This window comes from Onthophagus taurus, chromosome 10 (genome assembly GCF_036711975.1).
Source record: "Onthophagus taurus isolate NC chromosome 10, IU_Otau_3.0, whole genome shotgun sequence".
NCBI lineage: Eukaryota > Metazoa > Arthropoda > Insecta > Coleoptera > Scarabaeidae > Onthophagus > Onthophagus taurus.
The window spans coordinates 5,160,057-5,180,793 of record NC_091975.1 but is presented as its reverse complement, the minus strand read 5'-3'; the positions used below and the strand labels follow the sequence as shown (position 1 = coordinate 5,180,793).

Below are 20,737 nucleotides of genomic sequence, written 5' to 3'. Positions count from 1 at the left end.
TCAGGTTTTAGCTCGTCTTCGGCGCGCGTGGTACGCCATCAGGTGTCATAAGCGGGAGGCGGTCATCCGGTTAGATTTACGTCGAGTTTTATCGTCGAGACAACGCAACCGGGTTTCGTACGGCTACGTTGTTGTGGCCCTCGAGGGCACTAAATGAACAAGTGATTTTTATCTCGATAACAGCACAATGGTCCCGTTCGAATACGCCACCGTCGTAGCTATTTGGGTCAATGTCGCCGGTATTTTTCAGGTCCGTTTCAGAACCGTTCGTCGATTATAACTGTACGTTGCCGTCTTCGTCTTTCTTAATAATTTTCAACCGTAATTAGCCGGACGTGTGTCGTCCAACGTGTTCAACTAACTTGGGGTCACAACGGCCCCTACTAAGTGAGCCTATCATCGACACTTGCTACGCTCGACCTGCCGCCCCCACATTGTCTGGCTTTCGTCCCGTTAACCGCAATTATTATAACGAGACATTAATAGCCCCAAATCACATCCCAGTACCTCTATGCCAAGCTACAAACGCGGCAACCGCCCCTTAAACCTTTACACAAACATAGGGCAAAGCTGTAATTTCTAAACTACTCAATAAATTGATTGAGGCTTCGCGCCTCTATAAACTACTTATCTTCAGGTAATGGAGATTTCTCTCGAACGTGTTCAAATTGAGGCAACTGTTACATTGTTATTCTCATCCTACAAAACTACATTCTCTGTGAATCATCTAATACAGTGATTTCTAAACTTTTCCCCAAGTACGTTTCCCAATTCATTATATCCCCTGATAAGATGTTTTTTCCTAATTAGATCTGCATTAGAGTAAAGGTCTACGTAGTTTAGCCACGACGAAGCTATACGTCTCCAAAGGATTGTTAATTAATTATTTATCAATAAATATTTATGAGAGATATTTCCATAGCAAGTTAAGTAAAGAATTTATGTATGAAAATGAAATGAATGGGATGTAGTTTAAATAAAAAAAGTATGCTGTAGTTGAAGTGGAACCGGCATGCGGTTCTTTCTTCACCTTCTTTGGGCGGTTGTCACCATTGTATACGGCCGATCGTTGATCCGTATGATATACGTCGAGCTTGTCGTCCCGCGGATTACCTAATGAAGGCATCCATGATTTTCCCAATGATTTCAAAACGGCCATCTCCCCGATACCAAAACGGAGAGAGTAGAGTAGTATTTACGATGCCGCGGCCTCCGTTCTGAGCTTGTTTATTGTACGATCCCTCCGTAATTGTTGTCGATGTGTTCAATATAAATAGCCCGTTGTGAAATAGTGTGCAGTAGTTAGACTGTCAGAAGGGGAGTATGATTGATAGGTCGGTATTGTGCGGAATGATATATGCCGCCGCTAGCGCTTATTTTTAAATTCGACGAGTGAGCTCGCTGCTGGCCAGTCATCGACCCTGTCAACTCGACCCGCCTATAAATTCAACATTGGTCGAACTCACGAGGATGAGACGAAGACGACGACGACGACGACGTTTTTTTTCATCCCTGAAGATCGGATTTTTACGGTGCTTCGATGGCAACCTGTCATTCCGGAACGGCGTTTAGCGATAATTACGTGGGCATTCAGCCGGGTAAGCGATTCTTGGAATCTCTTCCTCGATACAAATCTTTACAAATGTAGTTTTTTTAATGCAAAAATTATTTTAGGACTAGATCATGTTATAAGTGTGTTATAAATGTGTAGTAAGTGTCCGGCGACACTCCAAGGAGTTGTTTATTAGCTGTTCGGATACTTTACGAGAAAAGTTTCGTTTGGACGGGTGCCAGCTGGAAAATTGGTTTAGTTTCAGAAAATTTTTCAAACAGAAACAAATGGAAGACTTCTTTTTAGTTCTTTAGAAATTCCTTTTGTTTACCGTTGCTGTCCATTTTGTCGTCTCGGTTATCTCGAGATCGGTGATCGAGTTACATTGACGCAGATTGCAAATGACTGCCCGATGGTATCTGGTCGTTCGTCGGTACAGGTCGGTTCTATGAGCAGACCTTTCTGTTAAGGTAAAGCAGTGGCCGCCGTCGTCTTCCGGTAACAAACGACGCGTACAAAGCAATTTCGCGCCGAGATTCACGGAGACATGTTGTGGAGTCACGGTGGCCAGGCAACTTAGGCACTATTTCCTATTGTCAGCACGTAATTTATTCTACAGCAGCAATGCTTTAAGAGGTCTTCCCTAATTTCATCTCTAACGTTATAGAATTATACGGAACTTATGCGTCGTCACAACTCGGCGAGTCTAGTTTCTGCTCATTGCGCATTTGCGGTCGATAAAGTTGATTAGGTTTTCTTCATTGCCATCTTACGGCTTTGTTATTCTTAAGTACGCCGAATGGTTCTAGACGTGCCTATTGGAAGCTGTTTCTATTCATCGCGATGCGCCGGTCCTTATGTCCATTGTGGACGGCTTTTTCTTGTTTATGCTTTCCACAAAAGATTAATGGAAGCACCGACTAATGCGCTACCTTTTGAAAAGAAACCGTACATAAGTGTACCATCAGCTTTATTACCTTTAAAACCTTTTATCATCATCTAAAAAACGTTCCAATTGATTTCTTTTTAATAATAATGATTCAACCGTGGTTATTACCGCTTTAAATAAAATTTATGGGGGAGAGAGGCCGATTTATGGCCAGTAATTAAAATAAGTGCTTAATTACGATTTCAATATCCTCGGAGTTGGTCGAATTATAGTCGAAATTAGCGTAAACCCTCGCACTTTATGATTTCAAAGTACCGCCGCTTACTAAAATATCCTACCTTCTTAAGATATATGTTTCCTTACTGCTAACTAACACTTAATTAACTTTTGTATCGCAAGGAAGCGTTACAGCTAACTTTCCGCTGTGTTTATATAGGTTACATCCATTAATTAGCATTTAAAATAAAGTCTACTCTATTAAATTACGGTAATAATTTTTCGTTGACGCTTTCAAGCAAATCGTTCGTTGTGAAATACCTCGTGATGCGAGGATATGCGAAACTCTCGAAGTGAGTAGACAGCATTCTGTCGCGTTGATAAACGGTACAACGTAAACGACCGTTAATAAGTGTAATCCTTGCATTGCTGACGGAACGCGCAAGTAAATGAAGCGTGCGTTTTAATAAGAGAGTTAAGTTGACGCGCGCGCTATTGCAACTGTTGGTTGGTTGCTCAGCTCGAGTATTTAGATTGTTGCTGATTCCTCATTAAGATACCAACGAGCGTATCATTGAATATGACGAATTAATCGACAAAGACTCACCTGTTGATTACACGATTAACTTCAGATTGGCTGAGACGACCTGAAAACAAAGACGACGTAATATGTATGGTAATGAATAAATAAATTTAAAAAAGTAAATATTTAATGAAGTTAATATGTTATTATTAATGAGCCAGATGGTAAATGCTTTTTTTTTAGATTTATTTGAGTTCCTGCAGTTTTATACAGTCGATTGGATGGAAGCAATCGTAAAATTACGTATGGTGGTATAAGGAGAGGTTATTATTTAGAGTATAGAACGAGAGGTGTCTCCAACTGTGAGGTAATGATCGTAGCAATTAGCGATGGTGCTAAACATGTTCGCACATGCTACGAGACGTTATGTTAGTTTTATAGTGAACGGAATTAGTTTAATCGTGGACGAAGAGGATGAATCTTTATCGTGTCGTAGTCGCCAACCAACACGGTCAGTGACACAAAAGCTATCGTAGTAGGAGAGGTGAGCGACCTTCACGTCAAGGCACTTTCCTTTTCACCTGCTCTTCACCCATTTTACGGTCGAGACCGATGCCAAGGTCGAAGCAGCTCTCTTACATAATTACTTTCACATACGAGCAGCGGCGAGGATTGCTCTCGACCGGGCACCGCCATGCAATTAACTCTCACCTAGAAGAAGTAGAAAGGTCACAAGCTTATACACTTCAACACAAGACCGGCGAAGATCGTCTTGTTTATTACGATTAGCAATGAAATCACTGATTTAGTTGCGGGAGGGGAATTGATTTTCTCAGATGTTGGGTGCACGTCGTGACTCTTGAACTTTCAAGAGGAATGCCGATCTCTCATTATACCAAAGCCGCGCAGCTACAACCGAAAACTCCCTTTCGATGGCTCCACAATTATTGAACTTCAATGATACATCGAAAGCATATGCTAAGGTACACTCTCACTTGTATCGTTCGTGACCCACCATTTCAAATTATATTATTACACTCTTTTATTTCTTAACCATAATGACACAGTCTTATTTCTCTTTGAGAATCGTATTGCATATAATCAGATAATCAAGACGTAGATTAATGTTGATAAAATTTCTGTTAAGTAAACGAATAGTTGGGTTTTCTTAGGAATCGTTAAGTGTATTCCCTGGTGAATTCTCGTCTTATTCTTGTCGAAGAAGAAGTCGACAAAAAGTGGAACATCGAAACGTCGTCGTCGTCCGTGCTGTCGTCTCTATCTGAGCGGTTTCGTATAAAAAAATCCCGACACGACTTCCTGTACCGATGTAACCGTAATCGAATTATAAATTATCGTGTGGCATTTTTTGTAAGCCAAGTGCGGTAAGCGTGGCGCGCGGCGGCCACATCGGCGCTTTGTGGTTAATAAATAAGTTTGATGGACAATAAATTACTATAGTGGCAACTAGTATTTCCTTGATTTCGCAATATATGTTCGCGGTTGTTATTAAATCAAATTACAAGCCCCGTTGTGGAAGTCCAAAAAAGAAATCAGTTGTCGCGGAAGCAAAATTGATTGTCTTAAATTGTTCCTTCCGACTCGTTACTTTGATTGAAACAGCTCCTTTTGACCGCATCTTACGTCATCGCTTCTGGCTCTCTTGAGAAATGTTTACGGTGGCGCGATGAAGAATGACCATAACAGGGGCATCCTTCGGGATTAACCACCCATCTAGGGGCAATAAACGGAAGCCGTTTTCGACGTGAGTCGTATGGGTGCGAAATGGCAAGAATTTCTCAGGATTAAAACAAGAGATAAAGTCATCTTTCTTGAGAAATATGGCGTAATTTTTACGGAACGAAAACAGGTTGTTGTGCTTAATTTAAAAACAAAAAATTACTTGGTAAATTCTTTTGAAATCATAAGAAAAAAGTTACTTTTAGTTGGCGTACTACACAGTGGCTGTCACACATTTCTAAATCTCAGTTTTCGTTTTGTCGTGTCTTGTTGACGACACGGTGTTGTTTCTGGCGTAGCAAAGGCCTGATCGTCCTGTCGATCTGAATAGAATGACGTGACCTATTTAAATGGACGCCTCATTATAAGATGTCCTTGCGCTGTTGTTCGTAAAAGGAGCGACCTATTTGCAAGTAGAATTGTTTCAGGTTCGTCTCTTTGAATACGTGCCATAAGCCTTCTGACCCGCTCCTCGACAACGTGCAGATTTATATCGGTATCTATAAATAAGCTAAGGACGTTCCATGAAAATCACGAGACGACGAACGGCGGGGGCAACATTCCAAATAAGTACGGCCGCCTGTTACCTACTTATTTCTGCGATGCGCCGTCAAAAATCTTACCACGACGTAAATCGGAAGGTACTCAGCTGACGCGAGCCAAGCCCGACAGGTTCGTCTCATAAATCCTCCATAAATAGACTTAATATAATTTATAGAAAACGGGGGGAATGTCGTTTCGTCTGATGAGATCGAAAGTCAGTCCCTTTATATTGTTTATTTGTAATTTTATGCTTCCCGGAATTTACATTTTAAATTAAGGCCAATATTCATTATCAACGATGCGGAAAATTTGAAAATTTCATTTTTCTTTTAATTTTACTACCCATCATTATTATGTTATTATTCGATGGCGTAAAGATTAGAATCCCCGCTTTATGCTTAGGAGGCGCTAATTTAATAACTAGATACTGCGTAAATTGACGACCCTTCTTTATTATCTATATGCAATTAATCCTTTCCGAATAAAAAAAGACCTTGCTTATGCCAAAGCCGTAAACTAAATCGTCCATGCAGGAAGTTCGGCTTGACGATCTGGCTAATAGTTGGTCGATCAACGGACCTGGTCGTCCGTAACGTAGATTTTAAAATGTGATACCGCGTAATAGTATCAATATCGACATAAGATCGAAGCGAGATGATGCTCCACCAGGTAATTATATAATTATCCAAAAGGGTTATATTACAGCACTACTTACCATAGTTGTCGAGTTCCCTTTTAAATCTTAATGGTTAGTAATTTTCATATTTTACTTTTTACTATTTCTTTCGTTATATTGAAGAAGTTTATATCGTAATTTACTTAAACATTTTAAAGTTGATTGCACAATCAATATACTCAAATGTCTATATTTTAAGTTATTTCAACGATTTCATTTAATTTTTTTATCGTCATTTCTGACCTTTTTCACCTTATTAAAACTTGTTAACGATGGGTATATAAATTGAGATGTAACCATTTTCCACGATTATAAGGTAGTCAGTGAAATTTACGAGGTATTTCGTGGTATTGCCCGTCGTGTCGACAAGTAGTCATTGTTAAACACAATAGATTGCAGTTGCCCACAAGATAATTCGCGCAGAACCTTTCCTACGAACTACGGTTAATTTAAAACAGACACGACCCTGCTTTATGTATGTATGGAGTATGGCACGATTGTTGTTGCCCAGTTATCGGATCCGTCTTCGCACGGCACCCAAGGAAATGGGACACAGCTGTGTTAAGAGGACGATTTACCGTATTCAATTCTCTTAATATACGATTTCCACTCATTTTCTATATTTTCTAATAACCGTCGTATTTATAAATGCGAAACTAATTCTTGGTGCGTATTATTATTATTATCTGATGTATCTAGATACAGTAAAGTGTTGGCTACACCCTTAAATGTTAAGGTTATCATGAAAATCTTATTCTTTATTTTATAGAAGTGGCACACATGTATGTAATGGCCAAAGGCTTTACATTTGTGATTTGTTACGATATAAACAAAGACTTCATGGAGATGTTTGTATTGATTTGAAATCTGTGAGCTTTTTCAGTTTTTGTCAATGCGGTTGCTCGTGATATTTCTTGCAGCATCTGATTCATATTCTGATTCTGGGTTTGGATGATAGACACATTCTTCCTAAATAGATATTCAGTTAGGGAATAATAAAATTCCCAAGTTTGTAGATTTCACTTCTTCAATCACATCCTCTGCTATTCTCGTGATAATCCCTATAATATATCATGCCAATAACTTATGGTATTTCAATTAATTATATAAACTTCAAATTGCACTTCATAATGATTAAATTCCTCTGGGAACTGGTTTCGTCATTAGGTAAACCTGTGTCAATTGACTGTCGACGCGAGATTATTCCAATTTGAATCTATTTAATATCCACTCATTTCATTTCGCGAAGTTTATTAACGCGGTATTTCCGCTTTGCTAAATCAATTCCACACTTCAGATTTATTATAAAAAAAATAAAATATCCAAAAAGTTTAATATTAAATTATTTTCAAAGCTTTCCAATTTCACCGGTCCATTAGTCTTAATTAAAAGAAATCACGTAGCTCGCTGTTTTCATGTTCTATTGTTGTAAACTGCGGTTTGAGAAGAAAGAGAGTAGTAGGAGCTGTCGTCGCCGAGTTTGTTGACAAAAGCTCGGCCTCGATTTCGGCGTGTGCATTTTAGTTCACTGGAACGATTTACAGTTAACTGGACATTCCGTTGCACTTTTGCTTCGAATATTCTAATGATGCGGCAAGAAAAACGGTGGCACGAGACTCTTTGTAGCTTTCTATGAACTAATTAACAGGACCAATTAAAATTAGCTAGTATTTATTGCTGGTTTTTTGATGAGATCTCGAAGATGATCAAGTTAATAAGAAGACGTGACGGAAACATAACTTATCGCTAAGATTATTTGACAGAAGCTGAACTAGGGATGCGATATCGCAATTACTGGACCGCGTGCTGGGTCCGTCAGAGTGGAGCAACCGGGGCCTAGGATACAAATGAAGACAGATTCAATTAATTACATCCAGGAGCATCGCTCCGCTGCGTTTCGGTGCGCTCCGTTTGCTGTCCGCCTGACAGCTAAGAGCATCGAAATGAATCTCGTCTTGGAAAATTCTAGCGAACTTACCTTTAGTTCCGGGCGTGGACGATGCTCGCTCTTCACCTAGAATATCAAAAAAAAAACTTTGATTAGTATAGAATGCAGCTAAGGAATCTCAAGATTGCGTGACAGTAGCACTTCCTGGATAATTTCGATAATAATAACATGACCCATAGGAGTTTGAAAATCACCGTAGGCTTGGTGAGAAAGTATTAATTAATATTGTTAACGTACAGTTTAACCGCGGGGATCAATTAATGCAATCTTGGAAAGTGTTAAGTATTTCAAAAAAATCACAGCAATTTTCTACCGACAATTTAAAGCCTTGTTAAAGTAGTTGAAGAAAGTGTGTAGTACGAAGTAGATCCATATAATCTTGTAGTTTACCAAGACGAAGTTAAAGGATCAGAAAAATGCGGCTTGTCTAGCTTTTCTGTTTAATGGGAAGAGGAAAATGTAGTATAGGGAGAATCGAAGCTACAGGAAACGCCGGTTTCAATCCGGAGCATGCTTGAATCGCTTCATAAATTCCGAATCGAAAGACACATCGCGTCAGGACAAAAAGCGACAAGACCTATCGATACAATCCGTTCACCAGTTTCAATTTAAGTATTTCACCGAATCTAATAAATACCGACGCATCGGTATGCAGTAACAATGTCGACGGGGCGAGTAAAAATCGGCATTCTTTCGTCCCTCGTGGATGGCTCGGCGGCGACCGGGCCTCGGAGCGATTCCCATAAATCTCTGGCGCCGGCCCGCGAAAAAAATCGAACAGGAGATAAATTTAAATTAAACGTCGCAGATTAAAGGGTCGAGGCTGGAGGTGCGCATTCCGTTCCATTCAGAAGCAACGACGACCGGCCTTTATCTCCTAGTGAGGTTTTTACCTTCTTCTTGCGACGACTTGCACATTGCAATCTAATTCGAGTCTTGTAACTGCCCTCAGTGAAAAAAAAAATCACCGGCTGCTCACATGCAATGCTAGGCAATTGGCGTGTTCCGGGAACATGAAACATCTGATCGCCAAGACCCGATCTACGGAACCTTAACCTTAACCTGGTAGGTACAGATATCTTCGTTGCAACACGACGTGACACCGAAAGGACTTTACTAACTGCAATCTTATGTTGCTGCTCTGGTAATGCCATAATGTTACAAAATATAAATTAGCCTTAAGCATATTAATTGGTTCTATAAATATGTATGAAGCGTTTATACATTGAATGTGGGAATGTGCGGCCGGAACAATAATTATTAAATTAATATCAACGCACAGTCTAATTACGGGATCGATTTATACGACAACCCGTATGTATATTTAGATATCCTCCTGTTTGTACGACATCGCAGGACAACGATATGGTCCGTTAGAAAACGTTAAGCGTTAGGTAAGTCGTGAGAATGGATTGCGCTACTTTAATTAGTTAAGCGCTCATCTTCTGTAGGTATCCAGTATCCACCAACCGTTACGCAAAAAGGAAGAAACGTTGTCTCGATGATTGATACGGCGAACGGACACACAAACAGAAGAAGAACGCGGAGGATCGCTAACAGTGTTGGCCATTACTTGCATTCCAGTCTATACAACTAAACACTTACGTGTAAACTGATAATTGTTTTGATCGAATATGGGCAAAGCCTATCCTTTGAATTCCTTTCGACTAAGAAAAATTTATGTTATTTATTACAATTATATAAAGTTGATTTAGAAACACTTTCCATGTTACGATGTTAAAACCTGGCATTTTTTAGCCTTTAGGTGCAATCGATGTAGGAGGAGAATTTAAGACTTCAATATCGAGGTAGCTACCGCTGCGCTCGTAGCCATCATCCATAACTCAACGGTTCTTTACGGATTCGTTCATAGTAAACGTGCCCCTACCGAAATCACGAAATTCCCATATAGCCGTCTAAAACACGCGGAAGTAACTGGCGGACGAGGAAGTAAAGGGGCAGTCAAAGTTGGAATGGAGATGATTGACTTCCACTAATGACATAGGAACCGAGCGGTTGCGGCATAGGACGGCTTAAACTTTAGCATGAGAGATGTACCAACCACGCAATTATTGCGTTATGTGCGGCCGCACATTAGCGCGACAAAAGGCGCCGTGAGCTCTTCGAGTACAGTTTGAGAACGACCAACGAAACCTGTTCGTGCCGTCTCGATACGGTGGTTGAATCCTAACTGTACGCAAAGCGTTTAAACAGCGCTCTAATATTAGACAGTAGTATCTTAATTTGATTAATGGAGTTGCCTTGAGATTAGTTCAAGACAAATAGTCGTCCGTGTAACACTAGAAGATTAGAATTAATGAGAATAATGTCGAACTGTGCCAGATTATTCTCTGGGTCAAGTTCATTTTCTACTTTGAGTAAAGAAATTAAGGTTACCTTAGAAGATAACTTATATCGTATAATCCGCTCTTAAGCTTGTCTTCGTTTAGGCGGCGCTAATGGAAGTAGCGAGTCATTCGTTCGTATTTCGCCGGAATTAATTTGTTTACCTGGCTAATGTTATTTTGATAGTTAATCCCGTGTGTTGCCGTTAGCGGGTAACAGTGACAACACTGCCGTTCTGAATAGGCATGCGGTCTACTCGCCAGTTGATTAATACACAGCATTAATACCTGCCGTGTTCACTACGAACTGATCAATTCTCTGCTATGAAATGCGTGCTTTACAGTTATACAGGATATCGCTTCTGTGTTTCGACACAGTTTGAGTATAACTCACCACAATCTATATATTAAGAAATTAAAGTTGTATTTAAAATTATAATTGGTTTCTTTGAAAATATCTCAACAACGATTTTTTTTGTTAGCTCGAACACATGTTGGAAGTGAAAGAACAAATGGCCATTTCCTGTGGTCGGTGCGTGTGTATACATAATGTGATGATAAGTTTTACGCGGGTGGGCAACGACAACGATTTCATTACTACCAACCCGATGGATGTGGGGTTTACGCCAGGATTACCGCGGGACAAACTGTAGTCAATTAAACTTCGGCTTAATCGCAAACTATAATCCTATTTAGGTCTCCTCTCTGAGAAACAATTAACTTTGACGGGATTAGGGTAGGAACAGATAGAGGGAACAATGGGAAAATGTCACAAATAATGTTCGATCTGGGACATCGCTTCTTTTCCATTTGCAATATTCCGACAATTTTTCTCTATATCGACCACAATGGCAATTCTTTAGAGTTAGAACGGCATGCGATGTTCATCGGAATGGCCGGTTTATTTAAATTTGCCCCGGTAGCCTCCGGTCTGAATTTTAAGCCTACCGGCGACACAAGGGAGACGTTTCTAGACCAGAATTGAAAACGCTGCTTATGTATTCCCGACTCGGTTATTCGGCCGAAGAAGCACAATCGGCCGGCTTTGGGTCAGCTCTCGGCTTTTGCGTTTGACTCCAAATACAGAGCAGACAGTGGGCGGCCCACTCAATTATTGTTTCTGTTCGATTTCCTATTCCGCGTTTTGATACGCATCTACTCACCATTAGTCACTGTGATAGTCATCTTTTTCGAGTGTTCCCGTTATTTTTCTAGGACGTTTTAAGTAAATCCAGATGTTTGATTTAACAACCTCCTTGTCTTCCATTATTTAAGATTAATATTTTTACTATTTAATTCTTGATACTTTTAGGAATTTGTAATATTCGTTCTACATTTTCTAGATTCACCTCAATCCTATTAATATCGTTTTCTTGAAATCCCCTCCAATAGTGAAACCTCGATCTCATTTATAAAGTCCGAATCATAATGACATCGATTGTGGTACAGAGATAAATGTTACAGCACCAAGAGGAGGTCTTTGTGTCGAAACTATTTAGTCGAGCCACATTTAGAGGAACTTTCTGTAACGTCATCAAGTCTCATAGCGTAGTGCCCATTAGGGATAAATTAAATTCTAGTTTGCGCAGAAAATTTGTAACATGTGAAAATTTTGTAACAAAGTGATTGGAGAGATTTCGACGTGTGAGGTGTATTTTTTAATGTCCTTGTCGAATTGTAAGCTCGAGCTTTCTTGGTGGGTAAATATTTAGATCCGCAGTGGAGCATAACGATAAATTGTTATTATTTTCCTGGTTGACTGATTTTAATCAACCGTAATGAGATCCCAGTATTGGCTGTTGGACGAGGAGGAGTAAAAGCATGGTATGAATGAATGGGCATCTTTCCGCGAACGATGAGTCTTCACATTTTTCATTCATCCTTATTCCTGGAGAAGCACATTTATTTTATTTTCATTATTAATATTTTTTTATTTTTATTGTTTTTGGCTTTAAAGATTTATTTAGAAAAATAACAAGTGGTTTCGATTGAATTGAATCTTCTCATAACTGTGAAATGATCGAAACTATGAGAAACACTCTGCCAAATTGAAAATGGTAATGAGATAGGAGTAATGTCAATAAATCTTTCCTTCGAAATCGAACGGACTCCAATATACCTAACAGGCTCAGACCCTCGTAAAACGGACCCAGCAAGGATATTTCGCCAGACGAAAATGGATCACCGTTACATACGCATTTTCGTCGTCGTAATAGCGACCTCTTTTACGTACTTACATCTTCGTTCGCGTCTAGGTAATCTTCTCACAGAGAAAACAATCGTGGTAATTGTTCGTTTCAACGGGGTTTCTAAGTATATTGTTGCTCATCGTTATCCGGAAGTTGACATTATTATAACGGTTGTCCGTCCACGTAATATCCTATTTGAGTCTTCTTATACGACGACGATGTCCTCGCTATTCGATTGCGGTTAAAACTTTTATTATTGAAAGCGACTAAGTTTCCTGTTTGAGAAGTTTCTCTTCAATCAACTTTATTTTATGGACCACAATTTGATTGATTGGACCACCGAACGTTGACAGTTCTCTTTTGTTATAAAAATACAATCGTAGTTGTGGTCTTTTCAATAACACCTTATTCAGTTTTATTCAGAAGTTTACCTAACGAAAGTAATGTTATGAGGACGTGTTCTGTAGCAGCTAGCACGTCGGTGTTACTATAACGGTCCGAATTTCAATATTCATCGATCGCACGCCGTGGGAACACGCGGAAAAGGCGCGAACCGGCCGCGGAAAAATCAACTAGGAAGGATTCGTGTACTCGCATATCTAATGCGTGCAAGTGAAAAACGTACGCTCCTGGCGGAGCAGGTCCGGATTGTAAATTAACCTACGCGCCGTGGCCAGAACATTGCCGCTGTACACCAACGATACGTTTAAATCTGTTGCCAGGACCAATTAGTGCTCATTTGGTACAAGCAACGATAAATCCCCTGCATAAATAATGCGTTTTCGTTCTGCCACTTTAACCAACTTGACTCTTTGATTAGATGACTTCTAGAATACTTCTTGATGTTTTAAATTATTTAAAAGTAAATTTAAATTTTATTTTCCACTTTATTATTTATTCATTGAATTCATAACATAAATGAAGAAATAACTAACAAGGTTCGTACTTTGTCAAAACATAGCGGTTACTGAGGACAATAATCGAATATCGTACGTAACAGTACTCGCAGTAAATACATGACCCAACGTGAATTACGCCGTCATGCACCATAAGGAAAACACACAGTTAACTAGAGTGTATTAGCAATAGCTCTTCCATTATAAAATCGGATCACGTTAACACTTGCCTTTTGCGAATTGAAAGGACGACTGTCGCTTTCGGATGAACGTCGATTCATGGTAAAAACGGTATCCCTTTAAAGAAGAGAGAGTTCGCTGATCTCTACAGAAGATTCTAAAACTAGTTTATGACCGATTAAATCAGTCGTATTGCTGACCTCGCGCGGAAGCTAGACTATACTTCTATTAGTTCTTTTTTCCTCTCAATTAAACAGAAACAAGGTTATAACGCAATAAATTCTCTTTATTTCTTCCGCAACAATTATTTTTCTTATCTTTTTGAATATTAAGATGGATAATTAGATTACAATACGAGAATGGTCCAATTATTTTGCAGATGCATAAATAATGCGGCTAAAATAATTCAAATGTCAACTAAGTAAACAATAAACGTTTGTCCGCGAATCCCGTTAGAACCCGTTATTGTTTGATGGCGCCCACGCCATCGCGTGCATTATGCATCCCATGCTCTGTATCCACCGGACGTGTACCTAAGGAGTGAAATATTGAGATGTTCGGTCTCCACACGATTATTTTATAAAAACGAAGAAGGCCAACAGGTTATATTACATTAAATTGAACATCAGTCGTAGGATAACTCAAATATTTATTTTCGATTCATTCGTATATTCAAATTCATTAAAACTAACAACATAGTAGTAAGAATGTGGTTCACCGATAAAGTGATGTGTGATAAGTTATACAGGATATGTTATACTATCAACTTTAATAAGTCCTACACAGATTTAATGATTATAAGGGTATTAAAGACTTAAGAAAATAAGGATACAGGCTATTTATATTCTGATCTAAAATTCCTACTGAAAATAACCTGCGTATTTAATGAGATTAACTGAAAATCTCAAGCCTAAGCACAATTAATATTAACAATTGAGAGGCAATTTATCACAATCCTTGACATTTTCAATACCCAGAGGTGAACAACATATTTAAATATTTGTAAATTCTATAACATTTTTATTCTAGAAGAATGGGTTAAAAATGTCACAAATACTCTAGGAATCACAAAATTTTGACAAAAATCTAATGCAATAACCTTTATTTATAAATCCTTTGAACTTTAGTGACAAAATGGTATCAAAGCTAGCGCCTCGGCCGTAAGTGACCTCGGCGGTGCGCCGTAACCTCCGTAATGGCACACTTTTGTATCGATATGATATCAAACTTAGATGTTAAATCAAATCATGCATTTGTGACCTGTAACGCCAGCTGAATAGACAGAAATCATATAATCCTATCAGATGATGTATTAAAAACCGTTCGAAATTGCGAAACTTTCATCGTTTTAAAGTCAGAAGAATTTTTCATTTGGATTACAAAATTATTAATAGACTTTTTCGACCTATATTCCATCGTACAAAACAACAATTTCTTGTTCTATATAAGTACCTAACTAAATAGGTGATACATTCAACAATAAGTTCTCACCTATCCCTTCAAGAATGGACATCACAACTTTAACCGTCTTTAATTTAATGACTTTGTCGTTATTTAACGATTGAAACTGGATGGCCATATATAAAACTGTGTGCTGTGTGATTTAAAAGTCTCGAGATAACCGCAGGTAATGATGGTTTCTTGTCGCGATTAGGTAATTCAGCGCATTCTACAGCCGTTTTCGCTACTATCAGTTTCACACGGCAATAAACGAACAAAGCTTAGAAAAAGAAGCGGTCATCTACCTGATGTTATTTAGATTATGTAAATATCCGGCCATCAGGCGCTAAATGCTTCGTTACGAATGGGTTTTAATCAAGGTTGGTGGAAATCTCCTATTTTTTTTTTGTTCATTTGTCCAGTTTGTTGGTAATAAAAAACACTAAAAAACACTTAAAACCACTTTATGATTGTTCTTGGTAGTTTACTTAATTATACATCTACTTTTAACTATTCGTAATAATATAAAAGCGCTCAAGAAATTAACGAGTTTATGATTTATATCCGCTAAATAAAATGGGCATCTTACCATAACGAAAGTTACTGACCTCACTACATGGTCAAAGTCAATCCACTAAAACAAAGTTTTAAAATTTTAATTCATGTACTTTAAGATTTTGATACGTAAATTATTGACAGTTATATTCCTAATTAATAAAATACCATAAATGGATATTGTAGGCGTTGGTGAAGATTGCGTTAATACAGTACTTAGTTTTAACTGAGTCACGGAGGTCAAAGCCAACGCAACATCACGAATTTACACACATGAGTTAACATCAAGTAAAATGCGTAATCGATTTTTCGGCTAAGCAAATAAGGAAGGAAGGGGCGCATTTAATTACAGTTTTCTAATTACGTCCCGAAAAGCTGCGGCCGCGTGTCGATGTTCGTTAAGATTAATGGCCGGTTCCAGGAAGTGCACGAAAGGTATTGTTAATTTAGAAACTGGTTATAGTTACTCATCGAAAACCTCTCTCTTGAGAGTCACAGCTCTTAAATTATTCGCTATTAATGGTTAGCGATAACCGTGGTCGATCTGCGATTTTATTCAAAGATTTTATTCGAACACCCTACAATTACGAGTTATAAATCATAGCGAATCCGAGAAAGCTTACGCATTCGTTGAGTTCATCAATTTTTTTTTTTAATTTTCATTTTTCTAAACACCGTTAGAGGTTTTTTATATAATAATTATGACGAAGGAAATACACAATGAATATAGGGGAATGGGTTTACGGTTTTGTGGCGAAATTCAATTAAAAAAAGCTCTCAATTCCCAGACTGGAGGTAACAATAGTGTACTGGAAAACACACGACCATAAACTTTATTGGTCACCTTTCGAGTAACGTGTATGCATATAAGCGGTATACGGTACCCATTGTCGCTGGGTACTGGGAAAACATCATTACTGTTAGGGTAATGAATTATTAAACGCCTGCCCTGGCGATTTACTAAGACCGCGCGCCGGTGTGAATGTGGTTAAGTTGATTTAATGCTGCACTGGCGTCTGTTCGACTCGACGATGGTAACCTTTTGCATTTAAAGCACTACATTTAATATAATAATAGATAAAGTTATTAGTAATATAGTATTTTAAGAAGTAGAAGTGTGAGCAATTAAGTTAAGTAACTTAAATCGTTATTAAGATCCTTCCTTATGGTTAATGTTGTCAACAGATGGTTTTCGCATAATTGTTACCGATTTACTTGGAGAGTTGAAATTAAGTGAGTCGCATCATCTGCGCTGTAATAATTGCGTATATAAAACGTGGAGGTTATAATAAGCCGTTTCAATATGGAGTCAAGAGAAAGAGATCCGGTGGCAAGTGGGATACTAAAGGAATTTAACTGTAAACAATCGGCCAGCGCGCACATCTTGCGCGTGTTATTTACGATCGACGAGGACGGTCGGGCCTCTTGGAGTATAACGGTAAAACTGGGTATATTTACCGCCCGAGTCTACACTTTAAAAGTGCAGCCCGCGGGGTAACACAATATCCGCTCGAAGTCGTCGTCGTCCACGGCGATCCTGCCATCGATGGCAGCCCTGCACGCACGTCACCGGACCCGGCCGCGTTATTTAATTGCCCACGTAACAACCATAACACTTCCTACGGTCATATTTCGAAAAGACCATAAACCCGCTCACGGCAATTACTATTCTTCCTCCACGTTCTAGTGGAAGGTATACCTTATTCCAAGACATACTATTACTCCTGATTGGTAACGATAATTGTTTCTTGGAAAACGACTTCTGGCAACTCTCACATATGTTTAGACTTTGCGATCTTATATTCACTTATATTCTCAATATCAAAGAACATTAAATTTTATATCTTTTCTTACCGGAACTCATTCATCTTGAGATATTTCTAAATTTACCATGTTATTTATTTTTATATAAACGTCTTACGTTCAAAACGTTCACAACTAAATCGTTCAAAGTTAAATTGTTACACCACAAGATCCACAAAGATCTATTGTTCCCTTCCGTTGAAACATTTTTTTCTTAAATACTGATTGATTGTCCGCAGCATTCAACCGCAGTCTAGACAAAATTAATTCGAAACGCGTTTTTCTCATAGAAACGTTGCCCCGTACATAATTTCAAAACGACCCTAATGAGGACCTGAACTACTCCTGCAGAAACTGTGTTCAGAGAACGTTCAGGGTCGCCTTCTTTATTCCTGAGTTTAATTATAGGAAGTTTTTAAATAATTGAAATTGTTTATTTTAACTTATTTATTTTTATGGGAGAATTATTGGCTTGAACGTGAAAACATGTAAACTTAAAGGTACGAGAAAATAATCGATTAAATGAGCTACCCGTTGCAAGTAAAAGACATAAACATAAAACTTTGCTTCCGGGTTTTGGAAAGAAAAAGGACCATGAACTTTAAAGTTTCCGCAAACTTTGGAGTTTCCCCATTAAAAAGGAATCTGAATTTACATTCAGATTACGAGATGCCGCCGTTGTTCCGTAGTGAAACGATAACGTCATCATCCGCACTTCGGGGGGTTCGCGCATTATCTCCATCCCTCCAACGAGCAGTTGTTCTGATTTATCTTCTTACAAATAATACTACAAATAGATATGCGAAGAATACATAGAACGAGTATATACGAGTTAGAATATATACGACGAGGAATATTCCCATTTCGTTAACGATTATTGACAGCACACATGTGTTGGGACCAATTAGTTGACGTCTACCTAGACGTTTGAACGGCAGACAGTTTCCCACCAGCAAGGATTAATTCTCTTTCAGAGGGTGTAATCTAATTTGTAATCCAATTTTCGTAACATTCCTCACTAGATATTCATTCGTTATCCAATAGATTTACAACTGTCTTCGACAAATTACCACCGGACTTCTAGGACTTATATTGATGAACGTCCCTTCAGAGGAAAGCTCGAGGCATATCTCTGACGACGAGGAAGAGAATAAGACATCGGCAACGCCTATGACACACTAACAATGCCCTTGGGGTTTAACCAGACTTCTTCCGTGCTTCGTCCCGATCTCGACGTCTCTTTGACCTCTTCCCGTCCGCAACAATTAATTTAATTACGTTAAGCCAAAATCTTCAGCAATTCCTTCGTTGTTCTTGGGAAAAACCGGTCCGTTCACCAACCCAATTAACTCTGCGATGAAGAGTACCGTAAAGGGAACAGTTTTCGCGGAAACGTTTAAAGTTATCAGATCAACAATTCAATCGATTTTCAGAATCGCATCCACTCCATATGAAGAGTCTATAAAAACTGAAGGAATTTCATCACTTTAACAGAAATCTTAGACTTAATTAATACTGAAGATAGCATGCTCGAAGATGGCATATATCGACTTATTATGACCAATCTATTATCTAAATTAAGTTATTTAGTTATAAATGATTCAATATATTAAAAAAAATAAATGTGTAACATACTTAAATGCCAATAATATTATTATCATTGACATGATTATATTATTAAGAAATAACGACTTAAATTGATGTCAAGCAATCGCTTATTTTATTGTTATACTTTTCTATTATCTAAATTCAAATCATTCATACATCCTGACTTACTTTTCCATCTGTTGAGATGATGCTTCTTCCTCAATTATGCAGAAGTAAAAGCATGCCTTATTTTATTATTACATTTATGGATAGGTAACTTACAGTTACATTTAAGTGGTATAACGTTCAGTAAATTGGATTATTACGAAGATGTTAAATAAATAAAAGTATTAATGAGGTTTAAAGGTCAGAAATTTAATGCTCCATCAAGTTTTCTAGTTGGTAGTAATAAAAGCGAAAGGAGTGGTGCTGTCTCCGATTATGATTAACCGCTTATTGGGAGGGCGACCGGTAGGAAGAGAGAAACCCCGGGGATAATAACCTATTTACACGGCAAGTAGAGCAAAAAGCGTGCGCGTCTTACGTAATAATATTTTACATCCGTCCTTTGCAGACCAATTTGCGCGAAGCTCGCCGTTCTCGCTGCGTAATGGAGTGGTAATAACGCGATCTTGTTCTTCTTATTCGTCTTTTTAAAATTCAGTCCGACCAAATCAATCATTTTCTCGAAGGCGATCCATCTCAATAGAACAGAAACCGAACGTGGATATTACGGTCTTCGCACTACAGAAAAAAAATTTAGTCGGTAGTCGTGTCAACACTTTTACAACGCAGCTACCGGGATAATATGCAAATCGTACAGCCGGTGGCCGTTGATGATGAATAGTGAGTGGTAATCTGACGGGAATTGCGAGTGATTCGATACTCTCGTTTTGCCATTTTTGAAATTGGTTCAAAATAAACGAATCGTAGATTGAGGCAAAACTAGGAAATTTTATTTTGGTTACAGCTAAGTGGTTAATTAACAAACCAGTAGGTAGTCACAAATAATAATCGTAAAATAATACGATATAAAAGTGCTTAATTTTCCCAATTTGTTCAATTCAATACGTTATTGAGGTTAACCAATTTACTTAGAAACATTAAGGATTCATTTGATTTTAGGTTTAATTCAAGGGAAGTGGGTTATGTGAACCCATCAATTTGTGTTCATCTTTGTATTCCTCACTTATATTGTTTATGGTCAATAAGTGGCACGAGACGATTATGTACACAAACTCGTTAATTTCTTTTTGGTGTTAAGTTAGATACGTTTCGTGTCTTCGATATTGGTGTTGTGTTACGCAAATTTTTCGCGGTTGAATCATCTTGAGGGTCGTCGTGACCAAGGTTAAGTCTTCGTGAGTCTCTTAAGTTTGGACAATGAGGTCACCCGCCCAAGCACGTCTGACTGTTTTTCGAGCTCGCAGTGACTCAAAAACGTGCTTCAGGTCTTCTTTTGGACGCCTGAGGTTCGACGTCCGATGATAACTGTTCTTTTCTTCGCCACGGGTCACCTGAATTGGTACTGTTCGAGTTTAAACATGTTGAGGTGAATACGTGGGCGTTTGTGCATACAAATTAAATCGGCACCCACTTTCCAAGAAGAAGTAGAAGTAATCATACGGTACAATAACGTGCCGTTTTCTTTCGAT

General features: G+C 38.5%; 2 protein-coding genes across 7 annotated transcripts in view; one reads left to right on the top strand and one right to left on the bottom strand.

Moving 5' to 3' along the window:
- LOC111428245 (Autophagy-related 16) overlaps nucleotides 1–20,737 on the top strand; it is a 178,998-nt gene that overhangs the window by 34,798 nt on the left and 123,463 nt on the right. The window lies entirely within an intron of this gene.
- Nucleotides 1–20,737, bottom strand: part of LOC111428244 (ZP and PAN domain-containing protein neyo) — a 45,539-nt gene that overhangs the window by 20,165 nt on the left and 4,637 nt on the right. Inside the window, exons 2-3 of the mRNA XM_023063684.2 lie at nucleotides 8,118–8,153; nucleotides 3,265–3,304 (exon numbers count right to left, since the gene is read on the bottom strand). The gene's annotated coding sequence lies outside the window, so the exon portion shown is untranslated. The remainder of the gene's footprint in view (nucleotides 1–3,264; nucleotides 3,305–8,117; nucleotides 8,154–20,737) is intronic.